Raw genomic sequence first — 21,253 nt, 5'->3', positions numbered from 1 at the left:
TAAAAATGGTACACATTGAGAAGATCTTAAGACATTTAATCACTCCATTTATTTGAATTGCACTTACAAGATTTAAAACCAATGATAGCTTATCATCCTTTCAACTAAAAATCCCAAAAGGTTGGAAAATCATGAAGATGAGAATAATATAAAAAGCAGCATATAATATAAAAACAAAGGAAGAGAAAAATGTGAAAACTGAATGTGGAGAACACTCATATACAATGAGTGTAGACCAAATTTGCTTTCAGATATACATACCTCAAAATTGTAAAAGTCACATATAAAGGGAGGGGGGAGGGGAAAACTGGGGTAAACCTTTATTGAAAAGACAAATACGATTAAAGTTAAAAAATGGCCACAGAAAATGGCCACAAAAGTGCCAATACACACTAGGACCTAAAAGGTGGGCAAATAGGGTATCGTAGAGTAGATATTAATGAGGAGCCAAAAGCTCCAAGGTATAAGTATCTGATTAAAAATCTGAATAGAAGGGATAACAAGGAGGGGCAGGAGAGAAAAGACAAACAATATTCATATAAGCACTATAGACCCCTATATCCGAGGTATAAACACAAAAGTTGTGTATATAGCACTATGTACATGAGAGTACGTAAACTTGTCCTAGGGAGTAAAAGGGCTGTGGTTACTGCCGAGGGCAGGTGTATAGAAAGTGGGATACACAGGAGCGAGGGGAATGCTCCAACAAAAGGAGACACAGACTTACTACTACACAGCGCAACTAGTATCCACACCTTACCCACATACCACAAAAAAGGTTAATATAAAAACAATATTGTAACACAGAATAAATTAATAATAAAAGTCCGCCCTATGAGTTTCATTGACGATCTGGACTTCTTCAGGTAAAAATATCAAACTCTGTGTTGCTCCAGTCCGATACATGGTCTTTCAGCCCACTCACTCTCATCTGTAACTTCCCGGGCCAATCGGTTTGTCGGCAGTGTGAGGCAAGACTTGGGTAAGCAGATGGACATATACCTTATCATTTGTCCGTACGAGCGGAGCTGCTTCAGCATCTGGATTAGGTCATTTATCCTTTTATGTTCCGTGGAGGGGGTATGCACGGTCAGGTACTTTAGAGACATATCGTTTAACAGAGGTTCATGCTGAATTTACTATTTATGCTGCTTGTCATTTTTCATTTGTATTGTTTAGGAGTTTTATATATTTTCTTTTTTTATTTATGTTTTATCCGTTTTTCATTGTTCATGAGTCTAGCCCCCTTTTTTTCCTGTTTGCATTCAGCTTGCACCTCTACATGCTGCTTCATTTTATTTGAAACTGTGGTGGTTCAATGAGGTAACAGTATTGGATACACTTCCTATTTTCATGTTTATTTCTATTTATTTTTACATGTGGCAAGACACATTTATAGACACATTGTTGCTTTTGTTTTGATTAACACTCTGTTGTGTCCTCTCAATATTAAAGACTGTGAACATATTCTGGTTTCTGAACTTACTTTTTATTTGTATAGTTTTTATTACTTATTTTTTCATTTGAATTTGTTGTATATTTTGGAGCGCACACACTCTTTTTTATATTTCTTCACAAGATTTAGGTACCAATCGCTCACTTTAGATGTGTTGCTGCCCAATCTTTATTTAAAGGATCACTATAGGGTCAGGAACACAAACATGTATCCCTGACCCTATAGTGTTAAAACCACCATCTAGCCCCCCTGGGCCCCTCATTCCTCCATAAATATAGTAAAAAGTCTTCCTGTATTCAAGCCTGAAGCAGTAACTCTGCATGCTGTTAGACTCAGAAAAACAAGCAGTCTGCTGACATCATCAGAAGTGGTAGCCTGATCCAATCACAATGCTTCCCCATAGGATTGGCTGAGACTGACAAGAAGGCAGATATGGGGCAGAGCCAGCATGATTCAAACACAGCCCTGGCCAATCAGCATCTCCTCATAGAGATGAATTGAATCAACGAATCTCTATCAGGAAAGTTCAGTGTCTGCATGCAGAGGGAGGAGACACTGAATGTTTGGTTTTATTTTAGGCTGCCATGGCCCAGGAAGGATCTCTAACAGCCATCTATGGAGTGGCCAGTTAAGTTATCACTTGGCTGTAATGTAAACACTGCATTTTATCTGAAAAGACAGTGTTTACAGCAAAAAGCCCGAAGGTAATGATTCTACTCACCAGAACAAATTTAATAAGCTGTAGTTGTTTTAATTAATGTTAGTGGTTGCCCTGTGAGAATATATATGTATATCTCTATCTCTCTCTCTTTCTCTCTCTCTCTCTCTATAAATATATACACACTTTTTATGACTAAAGGTGTGCATTAAATGCAATTAAAAGCATAGTTGACTAGTCTACTTTCAATTCTAGTAAATAACCATGTCAATAGTGAGTAGAATACTATTGCATTAGAAATAAATGTTTGTATTCCAAACATTAGAATTGTCCTTTAAAGAGACACTGTATGAACTTTAACAACTTTATCTTACTGAAATTGTTATGGTGCCTGCAAAACTGACTGAACTGGTATTGATGCCTGTAGTGTCCCTTTAATACTGTAGAAAGAGGATGTTGGTTAAGGAAATTGCACCACAAGCCTTCACACATTATGTAAAGACAAAGCAAAATGCAATATGAAAAATGTAATGCTCTTTGAAATATTTTCTAAAATGCTAAAAAAAAAAAATGTAAAAGAACAGGTCATCTGAATGCTCTCAAAGTACATAAGAACTGAGATCAAATTTTGACTTGCATGCATCCATGATTTCTAAGGCACTAAATGCCTATTTTTAAGTGGCTTAGTTCAATGATTTCAGCTTGCCATTGACACCCATGTTGGGAAGAGATAATATGGATAAAGAAGCAGTGTAAATTCTGCATTAGCAAGTCCGTTGCCTTGTGTCAAAAATACAGATGACACTTTGCAGAGTAATTGGTAAACTGAGATGCAGGGGTTATCCTACTGTTACTGTCCCTTTAAAGGAAAGTTGTAACATTATCAAATTATGGCTATGGATTTAATAAAGAAAAATATTAAGCATTTCTTTTAAAAGAGCCAAGTGATTTCCTTCTCTGACTCACAGTAATAGAAATAAATAATTAATAATAATAATAAATAAATAAATAATAATAAACCATCCAAAATGTAATGTTCCAATGAAGTGATTAGGCATTTTAAGATGGCCGATTTTATTTTATTTAGTATATCCACATTATTAAAGGAACACTCCATGCACTATGAACACTACAGCTCACTGACCTGGCAACCCCCCTACTTGTGATCAAAACAAAACGTAAACAAAAACTTGAATTTGCGCTATATGTCTGTTCAGGCGTAATTAGCCTCTTTCATATTATGTGCACTCACACTTTTTATATATCATTTTATTCAGGGAAATAGGGCTTTCATTTAACATCAAATATTTAGGTATGAAACATAAATTAATATGAATAAAATATAAAAAAAATGGGAGAAAATAAGAATTAAAAAAAAATTAGTTCTACGTGACATTTTAACTGTGAATGTCATAATACTGTTTGCTTTTACTGCAATAAAATACACATATTTGTATTCAGCGATGTCACACGTGTAAAAAAGTGCCCCCCAGGAATCAGAATTACCCCCATGATGACATACCATTGCAAAAGTAGACAACCCAAGGTATTGCAAATGGGGTATGTCTAGTCTTTTTTAGTAGCCACTTGGTCACAAACACTGGCCAAAGTTAGTGTTAATATTTGTTTGTGTGTGAAAAATGCAAATAAACTAATTTGAATGCAAATTTTAGCCAGTGTTTGTGACTAACTGGCTACTAAAAAAGACTGGACATACCCCATTTGCAAAATCTTGGGTTGTCTACTATTGCAAATGGTATGCCATAATGTTGGTAATTTTCCTTATTGGGCTACCATACGGTCTCAAAGGCAACATAACCAACCTGGCGAATTTCAATGTAAAAAAACTGAAATGCAAGCCTTATATTTGACTGTGTAACTTTTGAAAACAGCATAAAACCTGTACATGAGGGGTACTGTTATACTCGGGAGACTTCACTGAACACAAATATTTAAAACAGTAAAACGTATCACAACAATTATATCATCCGTGTAAGTGCAATTTGTGTGTGAAAAATGCAAAAAATTTCACTTTCACTGACGATATCATAATTGTAATATATTTTACTGTTTTGAAACACTAATATTTGTGTTCAGCAAAGTCTTCAGAGTAAAGCAGTACCCCCCATGTACAGTTTTTATGGTGTCTTGGAAAGTTACAAGGTTAAATATAGTGCTAGCAAATTCAATTCCCTGTACTTTCGACCTGGGTTGTCAGGCAGGTCATGCAAATTGTAATTATTAAAATGACCTAATTATGTAAAATTATCACATAAATATATACGTAGAATTAACAGGTGACAGGTGAGTCCCCATTCAGCGATCGCCGGCGTGGGATCGTCGGCGACCGGGTAAGTACATAGGACGGCTTGGGCATTCTATGTCCCCCGCCGGCGTTTAGACCCGGGTCCTCAAATACCGCATAGAATACCCACCGTCCTTAAGGGGTTAAAATAACTTCTTGTATTTGCTTTTTTTTTATTAAGAAGCAGTATATACTATCATGTTTCTCAAACAGAAATGAAAGGAACACTATCCTTTCAGAAAGACAAACATGTAGGAAAACTTATGACCTCCCAGAGTAACCTCTTCTAATATAAACTCTTATTTATCTGTCTGCTCTCTACTAAAAGGCAGCACTCTACTCTCTCCTCCAGCTCTGCTTCACTACCACCTTATTTGACTGCTCTCTCCTGTCCTATTGTGTTTTATACTCTTCTCCTATAGTCTGTAAGCTTGTTTGAGCAGGGTCCCCTTCAACTTATCGTTACGGTAAATATTTTGTAATTGTCTTATTTATAGTTAAATCCCCCTCTCTTATAATATTGTAAAGCACTACAGAATCTGTTGGAGCTATATAAATGGCAATAATAAATAAATAAACAAACAAACAAATAAATAAATAATGAATTCCTGGCACTATAGCATTTAAGATGCACAAATATATAACTCTCCAGACACCAAACACGTGCACAACAGGGTTAACAAAGATGGTATAAAGTATAAATAACCTGACTTTCCATACAACTTCCTGAGATCACTTTCCCCTATAGCAGTGATGGTGAACCTATGGCACGCTGAGCCCTCTCTGTGGGCACATGGCCATAGGTCAATGGTAGGGTGCCCAGAAGTGTATTCACCGCAAGGCTAACAAGGCATTTGCCTTGTGCAGCACTGCCTTGTTAGCCTCATGTCCTGAAGGGCCCAAGAGCTGGCCGACTGGCCACCTTTGGGCACCCCCCAAGGCAGGCGGCAGCTTGATTTGCGGACTTGCAGCGAGGAAGTGCTGTAGTCTGAGCTCTTCCTGCTCAGCTTCCTCGCGTACTGCTTAGTGATGCCGGGAGTTGGAATATGACGTCCGACCGGCATCACTAATCGGCGTGCGAGGGAGCTGAGCAGGAAGATCAGAGCTCACCATCTACTCTGCCAGTTTGCCCCCTGCCTGCCTGTCCAGCAGCCCCTGCAGCCCCACTGGACCCCAGGTGAGTTCTCCCACGGAGGCTGGGTGGAGTTAAATTAAAATAATAATAAAAAATATTACTAAATTTGTGAGTGTTGAGTGTATGAGTGTGTGTCTGTCAATAATGTGTGTGTATCTCTGTCAGTGAGTGTGTGTGTGTGTGTGTCTGTGAGTGAGTGTGTCTGTCAGTGAGTGTGTGTGTGTCTATCATTCACTGTGTGTCTGTCAGTGTGTGTGAGCGTGTCTGTGAGTGTCAGTGTATATATGTGAGTGTATGTGTATCTGTAAGTGTCAGTGTACAGATGCGAGTGTTACTGTATACATGTGAGTGTCTGTATCTGTGAGTATGTGTGTGTCAGTGTTTGTGTATCTGTGAGTGTCTGTGTATCTGTGAGTGTCAGTGTGTATACTTGTTGTGTTTAATTGCCGTGTTACTTAAAGGAAAACAAGTATTATAAGAGAGGGAGATTTAACATAGTGTGATACTGTAACATTTATATTGTTGCAAGTTGATTCAACTCACAGACATATGTGAACTTTGACCATATCAATATTCCTTGTCTGTCCAAGACAGGGGCTTGGACCTCTTGCGTCCTACTTCTTGCTTCAAATCGAAGTCAGGATACCAGCAGGTCAGTAGGTAGAAAAATGTATTTATTGCGATATTTCAAATAAAATAATATATTATTATTAAAACAAGGTTTTAGTTACTTTTTATATAGTTCCCTGGTACACTATTTATTAGGTATGTCTGCAATAGTACTGATATACTAATAGCTTATTTTACTGATGTCACATTTGACCAAGCAACATTAGTATACGCTGAAACAAAGTATGTTCATGATTTACATTGAGTATTATGTACTTCATACTGTTTGGTCATCAATCAGCTTCCTAAAATGAAAAATGATTGGAGCTTTCACAGAAAGTCTCTAGCTAGAAGCAGGAACGCAACTAGTCCAGAAAAAAAAGTTAAAAAGAAGGTTATGCAAAATTATTTCCTGTAGATCTGATGAAATTCAGTCTTTTTTTCAAATGCATAAGCTATTTTTTCCAATTTAGGTATTAATTGCATACCAGATTGTTAATTTAAGGCACAAATCCCTATCATGAAGTTACTTAATTTATTCTGCAGCACGACTTCATTAAATAAGCACATTTCTGTATCTTTACTGCCCTTACTGTAAACATTCCCTTTGTACATAATGTAAACTTTCCTTATCTCCGGTTTCAAGAGATAACTTTAAGTCTTCTGTACTGCCCTCATGATGAATAGGTTTTTGATAGTTGTTTGTATTGACCTTTAACATTGTATACAGTATCATATCTGTTAGAAGCCCCTGTTCTACTATACAAATAAAAACAGGTTCCAGACACTTCTTACTGACTACAGTCTTTTTGCCACTTGGCTGTCTTAACTTTTGGATCAACAGCAAAAAACAAATGTGAGGAAGGCTGAACTTGATGGATGCAAGTCTCTTTACAGCTATGTAACTGAAAATGTTTATTTAAAGGGGCACTGTGGGCACCCAGACCACTTCAGCTAATTGAAGTAGTCTGGGTGCTGTGACCCTTTTGCACTTAGTGCTGCAATGTAAACAGAACTGCAATGTCTACATTGGAGCTCTAAGTCTTCCTCCAGTGGCTGTCAGACAGCCACTGGGGGAGCTTCCAGAATCCTAATGGACTTCTGGTCCTTTATCTGACGCTGGACGGCCTCACGGACCTCCAGCGTCAGATTTTCCCCATAGGAAAAAAAAAAACAAGTAGCAAGAGAGGTGAGAACGGACAGCAGCTCAATTAGCCTGCACTTCGGTGGGTTCCCGCTCAGATCGCAAGCTGGTTTTAGCTCAACTTGTGCCATTACAGAGAGAACATATCTGAAGCACATCAGACTGGTCCCACCCATACGGGCAGTCCAGATCTGAAATGCCAGCAAGTTCCCTCTGCACGAGAGATATGGCAACCCCAGACGATCGTTTCAACCTTGTAAGGTATCATCAGTGAGGTATAGCCAGTATCCCTCTAGGCACCATGAGCAAGGGGTCCATGTCTGGATTGCCCTTTAAACTTAAGGAAAGAAAAATAATTAGCAAGAGAGGTGAGAATGGACAACAACTCAATTAGCCTCCATTCGGTGGGCCCCCGCTCAGATCTCAAGCAGGTTTTAGCTCGTCTAGTGCCATTACAGAGAGAACATATTGGAAGCATATCAGACTGGTCCCACCCATACAGGCAGTCCAGATCTGAAATGCCAGCATGTTTCCTCCGCACGAGAGATATGGCAACCCCAGTGAGGCATAGCCAATATCCCTCTAGGCTAGCTCCATGAGCTGCGGATGGGGGCCCTAAATGAAAATGAGGGACCTATTGTCCTCCCCCCTGACCCCACCCATGGGTGACGGGTGGGGGCTTAGTGTAAATACCCCCCCAGGTGAATAAGGATGCCCAAGCCTCTAGTCCCCCTCACCAACATTTTTTTTAAATTAAGACCTATCAACCCTGTTACTCTAAAATTAGTGAGGGTGGAACTGAAAACTAAATCCCTGTAAATAAAAAATAACTTACCATTCTGAAATTCCAAAGAACTTTCCCACGCTGTGTAAAATTACTCAGAGCACTCTGATTGGTTGTATTTCAAGCCAAACAATCAGAGTGCTGTGACAGGTAAATGTAGAGACTTATCTGTCAATCTCTTCATTTACCCGTCAGAGCACTCTGATTGGTTGGCTTGGAATCAACCAATCAGATCACTCTAGGCCTAATCGCAGGTCATGGGAAGGCTTTATAAGCCTTTCCCTGCCCTGGGGAGCTCAGTCTGCGGTGCCCTCGCTGGGTGAAGATGGATTACTTTTTTAGCGTCAGGTTTTTTTTTTTGCTCTAGTTTTTTATTATTTTTTCAAAGTTTGACAGGTATTATGGATTTTTATTTCGCCTTCTTGGGAGCTGAAAAAAGAAGGTTTTAGAAAAAAGAAGACATCAAATGGTAAGTTATTTTTTATCTACAGGGATTTCGTTTTCTCGTTCCCCCCTCACTAATTTTAGGGTGAGGGGGGAAGGTAGGAATTTATTTAATTTTTGGGTGGTGGGGGTGACTAGGGGCTTAGGGACCCCTAGTCACCTGGGGAGGTTACATTTAGCTCCCACCCACCACCCATGGGTGGATGCCGGAGATGGAGGACAATAGCCCCCCCCCCCTATTGTAATTTAGGGCCTCTACTTGTCGCTCAAGGGTGGGGGCAAGGGGGAGGACCATAGTTCCCCCTCCTTATTGTAATTTAGGGGCCCCAGCCCCCATTCACATATCGAGTAGGGGCATTCGGGAGATTTTAATCTCCCTTCTGCTATTATGGGGTTCATATTGGCCCAAATAGAGTGAGGGAGGACATGTGGGACTTAGGAAGTGTCTGGGAGCACTACTCCCTGTCGCTTCTATTTTTACATATAACAAGGAGGGAGCTGCGCGCGGTAGCTACCTCGTTGTAATAAACCAAATGAACGGAGATGTCTTCCTTCATTCCTTTGAAATTTCTATTAATTTATTTGTCTTTGTGAATTTCACAGCGCTATCTAGTGTGGGCAGATGACGAGTCCCACAGGGACTACATCTCCCCACACAAAGATGGCAGTGCCCAGGACACAAAATAAACATAAAAAAATAGGTAAGCTGGGGGGGAGGGGGAGGGAGGGCTTAGTGGCATCTGGGGGTGACTAGGGGCCAATTAGATATAGTGGAGTTGGGAGGGGGGTTAAAACCAAACTGGATTCGGTCATGACAGTGCAGCTAATGAGTTCTGAAACTATTTGCAAAGATGCTCTTTGTGACAGTTCAATGTATTCCCACACAGAAAGGACCACTAAAGACATCCAGACCCCTTAATCTCACTCAAGTGGTCTGGCTGCAGTGGCCCTTTAGTTTTTACCCTGCAATGTGAAACATTGAAGTTTCTACAAAACAACAACATTTCCATTGCACCTTAAGGCAATTATACAAGTTCTGATCAAAACAAAATGTAAACAAAACCTTGAATTGGACTATATGTCTGTTCAACCAAAATTTGCCTTCAGGGCCGGCCTTATGCTGGTAGGAGACCTGTGCGAAAAATCTTCACAGCACTCTACTTTGGCCACAAGCCCTCCCGGACCACACCCTCCCATTAATACTTCTCACCATTTAAAACCTCCTTATTAACCCCCAACAAAAAAAAAAAGATTTAAAAGCTGTATGAAAGTACTAATTTTACATAAGTGCAATATAAATATAGCTCTATACAGGTGTCCCTCCCATTTGCAGTTAAAATTAGCAAATAATACATTCACCTTTTTCCAGCGCCTCCCACTATGTCATGGAGGAGACACTGCCTACCGCCCCAATGTCCAATCCAAAGCTTCTCATAGAGGACAAGCAAGTGTTGTGCAGGCAGTAAAATGTTCCCATAGGAAATGCTTTCCTGTGGGGCTCTTGCATCACGTGACCAAGTTTTACTCAGTCAGTGCAGTGGAAGCACCTTGAGTGGCTTTTATACTGACAGCCACAAGAGGTGGACTTAAACATTGCAGTCCTCAAAAACACAGGCCCACTGCACTCAGACCACTTCATCTCAATGGTCTCGGTGACAATAGTGTAACTTTAAGTAAAATACACATACACTGAGCAAGCACTTATTAACACACACACGCACTGCCACAAGCACTCACTGTCACACACTGGCAAAATCATTCACTAACACACATTGACACAAGAACTCACTGACACACACACTGATCAAGCACTGACTCACACACTCAATGCCACAGGCACTCACTAACATAAGCACTCACACACATACACTGGCACAAATACTCACTAATACACATTGACACAAGAACTCACTGCCACAGGCATTCACTGTTACAAGCACTAAGTACAATACACATACACACTGGCACAGACCCTGGCATAAACACTGTCACACAGGCACTGAGAGTTGTACTTAAGTTGTGCTTATGACACACACAGACACTGGCATACAACAGTTTACAATACAAATGCATATTTCCACTGTGTGGTTTACAGAGACATTAGTTTGGCAGATAATACAGGATTGTAATGGTTGGAGCCTGGCAGCACCGACAGAGATGGGGCACTAACAGACAGTTAATCGATATATCAGGTCATAGAGTACTGACCTGCAGCAGCCAATAGCTCCATCCTCAGCCATGCTCCCATACAGGATTCGCTAATCTACAGGGTGTCACAGAGCAGCAGGGGAAGGAAGGCTGTGAGGTGCTGGCACTCCTCCGAGGGGAAACTACAGGCAGCACAGAGGGCATGAAATAGGCCAGTGCTGTAAAATGGTGGCAAGTGACTGGCAGCCAAAGACACGAGAGAGAGGGGGGCTGGAGATACATACTTAGTGGATGAGTAAGCAGAGGAGCTGTCCGATTGGAGAGTGAGTTTCTGCTCACTTACTGACTCCTCCTCCTTACCTCTGCAGCCACTCATAGCTCCTTTTAAACTGCCTGCCTCTAATCAGGAGCTGGAAATTCACCGAACCCAGGAATGTTCGTGATCTGTGTTCTGCTTCAGCCTGGCCACTCCCCCACGGCTCGCCTGCATGTTACCCTCCTGAGTGCCACAGAGGGAGTAAGGGAAGGATTAACGATGTGGGAGCTGTGTTAGCTGTCCAGCGCCCCTTGTTGCCATGGCGCCCTGTGAGGCCGCACAGCTCGCACACCCCAAAGGCTGGCCCTGTTTGCCTCTTACATATCAAGTGAACTCACACTTATTATATATCATTTTGTTCAGGAGGAACAGGGCGTTCACTTTACATCAAATATTTATCTATGAAATAAAAAGCCTGGTCTTTGGGACATCCCTCCATCTGCAATCACAAGTAATGTCATTGACGGAGGATTGGGCTGTAGGGATAACTTGGCCTTTGTGCTGAATCATAGTTTTTCTTTCTTTTTCTCAAGAGAGATTGTGATAGCAAGGGTTATTCAATCCAAAAAGAGTACAAATTCCAGAGAAATTATAGTTTCCCTTTAGAAATAATTAATAAAGGATGTAATGCCACATAGCATGCCTGGATCCATAGCATTCACTTGTGTCACAGATAGTTGTTGCTAGTTAAAGACATCGATTTGTTATTCAAGTCCATGGTAGCCAACTTTAAATAACTTTTTCAGCATAAACATTTCTTCTACTTCTAAGCAACTAGTTCTCTTCAGATGCTTCTTGCTCAAATAAAATAACGTCTTTGCTGCTCTAACTACATAAATGAGGAAACAATGCACATGACAAAACAATTATAGAAAAAAATAACCAAACCTTTAAATGGAAACTACTACTAACTAACTACTTAGTAACATTATTTGTCCCCTAAATCAACATTGAATTATGGGTAAATTGCTCTTATTGTTTGAAAGGAAGAAGAGATGTTTAAGATAGTTGGCTAGTAAAGGGGCACTCTAAGCACTGTAAATACTACAGTCAATTGTGTTATGGTGCAGAGTCTTTGGATGCCATCTCCCCAGTTTATGTCAAAGCATTTATGTGGTTTGACAAAACCAAGGCTTAGTCTAAAACTAAAAAACAGCCCTTTACTGCAGTGTGGCTAATGAGAGCATTGTTAAGAGTACCAGGGGTAGGTTGGAAACATTTGGTGTTGTAATAAAAATCACATGGGATGTGTAGTGCTAAATAATTAGCTTTAGTGAAAATGGCATTGCTGGCTCTATTGGTTTACTTGATTGCTCAAATGTTGGCAACAATGAAAACAGGCATGCAATTATGCAGGCTTTGGGGAAAGGCATAAAATATGTGTGAGGCAGAATTCCCAAGTCTATTATAAGACAAATAGCTATAAAACTAAACATTTGATAGAAGTGATAACTCCTAGTTAATGCATAATGGTGCCTAAATTTAAAGTGAACCTGGTACTGCAGGTTCACCCAATGCTATAACAGCTCCCAAAGCATTAAATATACTACTACAAATTTACTACAAGATTTATGATATATTTGTGTGCTTTGGGTGCCGGAATAGCATTACTTGAAATTACTTGAATTACTTGAAATGAGGTACCTGTGGTAGGGAGTTAGCCTGGACTCCCTGTCACAGGTGCCTTATTCCAGGGCCCTATTTACCATTGCACTGCAGAGAGTCCCAGGAGGAAGCATTTCCCAAATAATTGGATTAATCTCATAAGAGCAGGCATTAGGTTGTTAGGATAGAAACTGCCAAGAATGAGGTACATTGACGTTTTGGCAGGCTTATGCAATATATGATAATTTAATGTAACAAAATCCCCATTATTTTTTGCCTACGTGAGGTGATTTTAAATAAAACTATTGCATTCTGTAAAACTTGAAATTTCCGTTGAAAGTGAATAAGCGAGTGCGCTGGATCATGTAGGTTGTATGAATTGGCCCAGCAGCTCCCTATAATGTATGCATGTTCAGGTGAGCGCAGCCTGTTTGTTTTTTGTATATATATTATAAAAAAAAAATAAAAATGTTTAACACAGGTTCTTACCTTGACACATAGATCTGGAGTAAAACCTCACCGCAGAAACTATAAACATCCACAGAGCAGGCTCCAGCTGTTGCAGGAGGGTGGTGAGATGCACACCCCCTGCCTACTGTCACACAAGCAGGACCACACCCCTTCCTTAGCAAGCCACTGCAGGGTTGTATAAAAACAGGTTAGATTCTCCCTTTCGTATTCATAATTTTAAATATTTAGATTTTCTTGAATGGAAGTGGGAAATAATGGGTTGACATGATTTGATAATTTTGATAATATGTTGGCATAGAAGTAAAAAGGGAAAAAATGAAGAAGGATTGCGAAAGTGGATGGCCTACTTATAATTATACTTTTTGGAAACAAGACAGATAAATTATCAGGTATGGAAAAGGTAGATTTTTCTTCAATATCAAAGTAAAAAAAAAAAGCTAAAAAAAAAAAAAAGATACAATTATCTATTTTTCTGTTTTCTGACTTAACATTTCTAAAATTGCCAACTTGTTCTGACAAAAAACATTCAATTAGAAATGTTTTCCTTAGTTAAGTGTCCTGGGAAATTGAACTTTTTACTGCTCTGACTCATAGAAAAGTAGAAAAAAAAATAACAAGGATGTTTTTATTGATAGATTTCCGGGGAGTTTTATAGTTTAAAAATGGGAAGCCACATAAAAGCATAAATAATGACGGTAACCTATATCCTTATAAAAATGAACACCACTTTGATGTATTTAAAGTGTTTTTGGTTTCCATTTTTACATTGGTGTTATGAGCTTAATGTGTCCCAGCCTAGACTAGTTCATCTACATTGATTTAATGGATTTAGATTTTGTTAATATCTAAATGTACCTCCTTTCCAGCATGCATGTGATGCCATACTTGAGGTTAGTGAGTGTTACACTTAGTATTAAATAAAATAATAATTTTGGGAATATAAAGTAAATTTTAAATTTAAAACCAAAATAACCGAACTGGATGCATAGCTGGTTTGGCAATTTTATCCAGGTCAGTTACTTTGAACATAAAAGTGAAATTAACTTTGAATTCACTTTGAATTCCCAGCAAATCTCAATTCAGTAAGTAACCATGTATGTCTATGCTGAAAATTGATTGACAGGTGGTGGAGGGACAAAATTAATAAAAATAAAAATCTTTTATTTAATAAAAATCTATACATTTCAGAGTCATGGTATGTGTAAGGGAACCCAAACACAAAACACACAGAACCTAATTTGCAACAAAGTATATAAATCATTGTGTTACCAGACCTTAGAATGGCCGGGCTTAGCATAAGGAATAGTCAGAAAGATAGCCGAGGTCAAGGGTAGGAGAAAACATAGAAAATGGTAGACAAGCCAAATATTAGAAACACAGAGTATAGAATAAATGATAAACAAGCCAAGGTCAGTGACAAGAGATAGGTGTAATAACAAACACAATATTGGGTTTAACAAGAACCACAACATGGCTGTTGTGACAAGAAAGGCAGAGTTTTAAATAGCCAAAGATTTAATTAGATTGGATAGCATCATTTTAGAGTGCGGGAAGGCTCAAGTCCCGCAAATTGCTGAATTCACGTCTTTCGAAATTACTAATATAGTAATGTATTATGATACTTTATGTTTCAGCAATTTTAATGAATTATCTATACAATACATTAAAAGGGGGCAGTTTTACCCCATTGTTTCCCTTTATCATTTGATTAGCACTAAAGTTAATGGAGTTAAGGCTTAGGAGATATTGTGTTCACATTGCTAAACTATAACTCCCATTACAGTCATGGAAGTTAAAGTGCATAACACCTTGAGGGCCAGTGACCCCTACCCAAAGATCTTATTTGCCAGAAGCTCCCCTAACCTTAAGTTTCCACAAACCTTACACATATCCCTAACCATAAGTCCCCAACCATAATTCACCTAATACTTCCTTAAACCGTAAACCCACCACCAACCTTAGAATGCTACCTCAACAATAACCCTCTAACTTTAATGGGTCACTCTTCTTAAATTGACATTACAGGCACCCAGACCACTCCAGCTCATTGATGTGGTGTGGGTGAAGTGTCCCTGGCCCTCGTAGTCCTGCAATGTAAATAATGGCAGTTTTAGAGAACCTTAAATGATTACATTGCAGGACTAAGACTGCCTCTAGTGGCTGTCAATCAGACAATCACTAGAGGCGCTTCTGGGACGCTCTGCATGAGGACATCCAGCATTATTAAAATCCCCATAGCAAAGCACTGAAGTAGTGCTTTCCTATGGGGAGGGCCTAATGTGTTCAACGTCCATGCACATTAATCCCCCCCTATCGGATGACACCATGATGATGAGGAGGAGTGACAACCAGCACGTGGGATATCAGCACTGGAGTCAGGTGAGTACACAAAGGTTTTTTTTTTTTTAAACCCTTTTCAGGGGTGTGTGTGTGTGTGTGTTAAAGGGGGGGAGAGGAAACTATAGTGTAAGGAATACAGATATGTATTTCTAACACTATAGAATCCCTTTAATGGCAGTATCAAGGTCAGTATCAGTGCAAATAGCATGATGATGCCTATGGGAAGCATGCCCAATTAGCATATGATTGGACAGAATTCATGAGAATTGATCACTTCACTGGAGGAGAAGCAGCCGCTGTGAGGAGACTGAAATAAATGTTTTAAAGTTTTATGGCTTTTGTTCATTTTTTATTTTTACAATTGGGCCCAGTCATAGTCTAAAGTAAAAAAAGGAACACCAACAGTAAAAATAAATATATTGAGCCTTGCTGGGCATAATGCATAATCAGTGGCAGAATCATTAATGTCACTGTGTGAAGCAAATATTTAATATCAATATTTAAATGTACAGAGTACTATCAAACAAGTAGTTCTTGTTATCCTTCCCAGAGTTCATGCTTTTTATTTGCAGAGTAAATAATATTTCAGCTCTGGAAATTTCGCAATCCCACTTTACACTGTACTTTCAGATGTGATTTAAAAAAAAGAGCCTTCCTTTGCACTGTAAACACCAGGAAGCTTATATCCATTTATATCACATGGAAAATATACTTTATTTTGTTTAATGACAACATTTCCTTTGATGAACTGAGTGAAAAAAAAATGTTCCTGGGATAGTATTTGATTGCTAGATATAAGTTCCAGAACAAGGAAAATGTGCCAAATTCCTTGCTTCGAATTTAACAATAACTACCCATATCACTCATGTGATATTTTGCTTAAATTGTGTGACTGGAATGAACAAAATGTGTGTGGAATATTACACCACCATAAAGGGTGTGTTTCCTGTTATTTTCCCACAACCGCAGTTTAATTGTGTAAAAGGAGCATTCACTAGTTAGAGCAACTAAGAAAAAGTACCTAGTATGCTGTGCATTCATTAAAATACAACTAATCCCCCACATATCCTTCACAGAAGAAACAAAAGGCTGGTTGTATTTGTTGTTTATGTGGGCATTTGCTGTAAAGTCTCTTCTGATCTTGAGCTCAAAAATGGTTTGAAAGAAAACAGAGGAGACAGGACCCAAAGAATCCTTGCACCCTAGTCTAACAAAGAACTGCTGTGGTTATGGTGTTTTAATATCTACAAAGCCTACAGTAGAAATATGGAATATTAACCTAAACGTATCAATAAATAACAGTGATGCTATTTGTCAATTTAATTCCACATGTTTCGATAGATCTTTCTGAAGAATATAGATTTATTTTTGGCATTTGTACATGTAAAACAAGATGTCTGAAAATTCTTAATGTCCGTTATCCCCAAAGATAATACAACTTTACCACTTAACAGAAAATTTATTTAGCCTATTATTAATATAGTAGTGCTATTATCATTTCTTACACTGTATGGTCAATTTGCTTAGCTCATCTAAAGGTTTAAAAACTATTTCAGGAAGTATTGCTTTACAGAGAAGGTAGTGGACGCATGGAATAACCTTCCAGCTGCATTGGTAGAGGTTAACACAGTAAAGGAGTTTAAGCATGCGTGGGATAGGCATAAGGCTATACTAGCTATGAGATAAGGTCAGGGACTAATGAAAGTATTCAGAAAATTGGGCAGACTGGATGGGCCAAACGGTTCTTATTTGCCGTCACATTCTATGTTTCTATCTATATTGCAGAATTTTAGCTGCAAAGCTTACATTTTTTTCTCATTTGTTGACTTGCAGATCTACTGATCGTCACTGGGGCTTGATCACTAAAACAATGAGAACAAAATGATTACAGAATGTAGGCTAAATTAATGGAAATTTGAAAAATATCTCCAATAAGGACAAAATGGCTAATCTTATTTCTGCTGTTTCAGCGTACAGATCTAAAATTAATTGACAGCACACCACAGCCCTCTATTTATTAAACAGACTACTTAATTTCTTCTTCGCTACCATACGGTGACAATATGGCAAGGAAGGATTTGTTTGTCATAATGTAATAAAACAGGGACATATCTGCTTGCACGCTGATACAATACAAGAAAGGAAGAGTTACTTAAATAAACCTCTCTGTCCTTCCTTCATCTTCCAGTCTTCAGTGGATGAAAAAAAGAAACTACATTGTTTTGTACTCTCAAGCATATATCAGATCACAAAACCACAATCTGTGGAGAATCCACAGGGTTAGGTAGACTTCTGGATCCTCTACAGATCATCTCATGCATGCGATGTGCAAGGAGATCTTATAGGCACTTATTGTGCATCGCAAGAAGATGCTGTTTTTCATCAACTGTCACAAGTTACTGATGAGAAATAGCATGATGAAGAAGGGGAATGGGTGTTGACTCAATTACTGGCTTTTGCCATAACTTGCCAATAATTAATGGTGATAAAGTATATTCATAAAATAATGATTATGGTTGGATTGAAGAGCATATTTGCTAATTTAAGTATCAATTTAAAAAGCTTTCCAAGTGATTCAACGTTGTTAGAAACACTTCCCCAATGACTTAGCTACAAAAATTCCCATAGACTGGTCTCCCTGGACCTCCTTATTCTCTAGTATTAATTAACTATATCTCTTGATTGTTCTCTCCTCTCTTCAAAATCGGCCAGATTATGTGTTGTGTAAATATGTTATTTATATTCATTTTTTTTTTCTTTTCTTATTTTTTTGGGGGGTTTTAATGTTTATATGTAAATTAACTATTTGAATCTTCCTATATAAGCATATGATATGTATTAACTTGATTTGATATTTTGTATGTGTACATGTATATGATATCTATACCTGTTGATACATTTATTGAATTATTTGATTGACGATGTTATATAGGATAAGCAACTTTGTTTTTATGTACTTGATGAAATTTCTACTGAATAAATAAGATACATATATATAAAAAAAATTCACATAGACTTCAATGGTGACTTCAGTAGATATATAATTTGTAAAGCTTGTTTTTTTTTTTAACAGTATTGAATCGTTTGGAAAGCTTATTAAATGGAGGCCCTTATTGCCAAGCTGGAAATCCAACTTGAGTTTGTGAATTTGACCAGTTATGCTATTGTAGCCCATCTGGTCTCAAATTTAACACAAGTTCATGTTTAGTGAATAAAACCCTAAGTAAACCTTAGAGTCTCTCTGTTCACTATGAGACTGCGACTGGTGTGAGACTCCTATGACTAAGGGCCACCACCAGTAAGGGCAGAATACTAATGTCTCAGGCTAAGACAAAACTAAATATGAACTTCTGACCTACACACTTTCATCATCTACTTCCTGCAGAATGAAGAGCTTTGGCTAAAGGATGGTAAAACCCACAACATTTAACAATATAGACTAGTAAATGTACATTTCCTGTTAGATGGCTATAATGTTTATTTTAGGAAGTCTGTGTCTTCCTTTGTACGTTTGAAAACCTCCAGATAATCTCTGGGCAAATATTTGTGGTCTACTAGAACAAGCATAGCTTTTCTCTTCAGGTGTGGAACATACATGTAAAAGACAATATTGTATGTGGTGACATCACAAATAAATTTTGACTGATATACATGACACTAAATAAATAAATATTGATGGGCATGCATATCTCAAACTAAGAACAGGTAGTTCTTTTTAACTTTTAAATTGGAACTTTTCATTGAACAGTTGCAAATGGATTTATGGACCACACAAACAAAATAAAATAATAATAATAATAATAATAATAATAATAATAATAAAAAGCTCTTTTCAGTGAACAAATAATTAGTCTTATTAGTCTGCTTATTCCTTGGTGGTTTTGTTACCCTGGGCTGGGCAATGTTACAGATTCTTATCTACTCAACTTCTCTTTACTTATTACACTTCCTTCATATCATATCCACACGATAACCACACGTTAAAGTGCAAGTGTTCAGAACTACTTTATTTATGAATGACGACTCAGTATTTAACCCCTTACATGCCAAGGTAGGCAAAAACCTTGTAATTGTGAAAAATAATTTAACCTGCTTTTTGTTGTATTTTTTTTTTTTTCATTTTGTGGATGATTATCAAAAATCTGAACTAAGTGAATATGCTCCACATGAATACTGCTATACATGTTTTTAATCCAATCAAGTCTGGCCTTAATATAATAATAATAACAGTGATGATACAAAGAAAGAATCACAGTGACTTTTTATGCTCAGATTTACTTATGCAGAGCAGTAATTGAAGGCAATAAAGTACATGTATCATGGCTGAATTATTTCTCCTTTTTTTTGTTAATTATACAGTCATCACCATCATCACCCCCACACAAACCCACTGCAGGAGACAAAGCCTCACTGTCTACTGCATATCAGACCCCCCCCCTCCTCCAAGACTAATGAACTGACCTCGAATTGACTGTCCTGATCCAGGACTCCCAAGTCTCCAGATCGAGTGATGATGCCCTGTGCTCCTACAGTATTATAAAGCCAGTCTGTGATCCAGCAGAATCGTATTACAGAGAAGGCTGCTCTCCCCAGCTTTGTAAATCCTAATGGGGATAAGCAGTGAGTGTCCTTTGCTTGCAGCCAGAACTGTCCTGATTGTCTCTCATTGATTGTGTATCTTCCCTTCTCCTCCCATGGTTTGTGGCTGTCCTGCCTCCTCAGTATCAAAGCTCATTATTCGGCTGTGAACTGCACAGAAGCCGGGACTACTTAAAGGGGAAGAAGGTGCTAGGAAATAGCTAGCCTCCGACAAGAACATTCTGAACAAGCCTCCGCTCTCTTCTTTTCCCCTCCTCTTATCTGTAGAACAGCCCACTTTCCGTGGTGATGCTCGAGCAGACTGTGTTGCATTCGACTGACAGCCCATGTAACTTGTTTCTTATTTCCTGCTGCATACGATGTTCCACAAATCAAATTATCCGGGCTGGCAAATAAAAATAAGCTTCAAAGAGACTATTCAGTATAATCGACATTTTTTTTAAAAAAAATTGAGTCCATAAAAAAAATAAGGAACTTGTTTTGACGATTCGTCTCATACTAGATATTTTTCACCCAAATGTAGCCTACATTTTGCAATCTAGTTTTAAAGTCGGCACAATTCATAGATTAGCGAATAAGCCCTTTCTGCATTTTTGTCTCATGGGTGCGATTTGGAAAAAAATCAAGAACAAAATATTAATGAGTTTACTGCTGTCTTGCTTTTTTGCTCCATCAGTTGTCACAAGAGATTGCTTATATACATTTGTTCATTTAATATCAGTGCAAAAAAAGTAAAATATTTTGACGGTATACCGATGAGTATCTGAGTTATCACCGCCAAGTCCCCTTTCCACCATGTGTTCATAGCCCAGAGTGATTAATACTCCTGGCCGCTGTATTATCGCTGTCTCACCCAAACACTAGGAGACGTTCAAATGCTAGAGGGAGTGGGTTATAATGACACAAAAGGTAAGGGTAGGGTCGATAAGTAGGTTGCTAGAATAGTTTTCACTGATGGTTAAGCATTTTCTTTGGATGACAGAATTGCAGTAGGGTAATCAAGATGTGGGGAGGGAAGGCTATTAACAGTTTTATTGATATGCTTTCTTGAAGAAGTACATTTTTTAACTATTTTTTGAAGGAATGGAGACTGGGTGAGAGTCTAATGGAGTTGTGAAGAGAGCTCCACGGGGACTGTATAGCCCTAGAGAAGTCTTGGAGGTGAGCATCAGAAGTGAGAGTATGAACAGACCCGCAGGCAGAGGATAGACACAGGTCTTTGGCAGAGCATAGGGGGGC

At 38.5% G+C, this 21,253-nt stretch overlaps 1 protein-coding gene across 2 annotated transcripts in view; it reads right to left on the bottom strand.

Moving 5' to 3' along the window:
- Positions 1-20,223, bottom strand: part of ARAP3 (ArfGAP with RhoGAP domain, ankyrin repeat and PH domain 3) — a 137,799-nt gene extending 117,576 nt beyond the window's left edge. For both annotated transcript variants that reach the window (XM_063447921.1, XM_063447922.1), the window contains exon 1: positions 19,877-20,223. The gene's annotated coding sequence lies outside the window, so the exon portion shown is untranslated. The remainder of the gene's footprint in view (positions 1-19,876) is intronic.
- Positions 20,224-21,253: the final 1,030 nt, after the last annotated feature.

Source organism: Pelobates fuscus, chromosome 3, assembly GCF_036172605.1.
Source record: "Pelobates fuscus isolate aPelFus1 chromosome 3, aPelFus1.pri, whole genome shotgun sequence".
In the NCBI taxonomy this organism is placed as follows: Eukaryota; Metazoa; Chordata; class Amphibia; order Anura; family Pelobatidae; genus Pelobates; species Pelobates fuscus.
The sequence above is the reverse complement of the archived record's forward strand: the minus strand, read 5'-3'. Positions and strand labels throughout refer to the sequence as shown.